This window comes from Salmo salar, chromosome ssa20, assembly GCF_905237065.1.
Source record: "Salmo salar chromosome ssa20, Ssal_v3.1, whole genome shotgun sequence".
In the NCBI taxonomy this organism is placed as follows: domain Eukaryota; kingdom Metazoa; phylum Chordata; class Actinopteri; order Salmoniformes; family Salmonidae; genus Salmo; species Salmo salar.
In genome coordinates this window covers 85,635,450-85,636,280 of record NC_059461.1, presented here as the reverse complement: position 1 = coordinate 85,636,280, position 831 = coordinate 85,635,450, and the positions used below count along the sequence as shown (strand labels likewise).

Sequence of the window (831 nt, the reverse complement as noted above, 5' to 3'; positions counted from 1 at the left end):
CTTACACTATCATTGATGCCAATAATAGTAAAAAAACAAAAAAAAAAACCATGTTCATTCTTCTGTTTGCTTGTCCTCTTGTTACTAAGCATTGCCAGTAAATCACAAAGTCCTTTCATAGTTTTCGGATCATCTTTGGTTGAACCCCTGTTGACATGGATCTAAAGCACAAATATCCACTTGACCTTTCACCCCTATCCGTAAACACTAACTGTACAATGTATAGAAATACATCCACCTGCCTCAAAATGTTTATTTGGTAACAAGAAAAAGATAGAGAATGTGGTTGAATTGAACATGTATAAAGGAATCTCCTAGAGCAGGTATTCTCAAACTGGGGTACGCGCAACGCCGTCGGTGATACGCCAAATAAACGTGATTTTTTTTTTTACATTTATTTTATTCACATTTCACATCAAACGGTCCATTTTATATTTTCCAATGGGGTTGTACATTTGGGTTTTCTCACCTGAGTAGCCTCGTTTCACTGCCCCAATTTCTTTTTAACCATCTAGTGTAGAGAGAGATATCAACACAATGTCACATTTTTTTATTTTATTTATTTCACCTTTATTTAACCAGGTAGGCAAGTTGAGAACAAGTTCTCATTTACAATTGCGACCTGGCCAAGATAAAGCAAAGCAGTTCGACAACATACAAAAACACAGAGTAAACACATGGAGTAAAACAACATACAATCAATGATGCAGTAGAAAAAAATAAGACTATATACAATGTGAGCAGATGATGTGAGATAAGGGAGGTAAAGGCAAAAAAATGCCATGGTGGCAAAGTAAATAAAGTATAGCAAGAAAAACACTGGAATGGTAG

The 831-nt window shown here is 35.4% G+C and overlaps 1 protein-coding gene across 3 annotated transcripts in view; it reads left to right on the top strand.

Moving 5' to 3' along the window:
* golim4a (golgi integral membrane protein 4a) overlaps nucleotides 1-116 on the top strand; it is a 28,780-nt gene extending 28,664 nt beyond the window's left edge. For all 3 annotated transcript variants that reach the window (XM_014163497.2, XM_014163499.2, XM_014163496.2), the window contains one exon: nucleotides 1-116. This exon is cut by the window's left edge and continues 665 nt beyond it. The gene's annotated coding sequence lies outside the window, so the exon portion shown is untranslated.
* The last annotated feature ends 715 nt before the right edge of the window (nucleotides 117-831 follow it).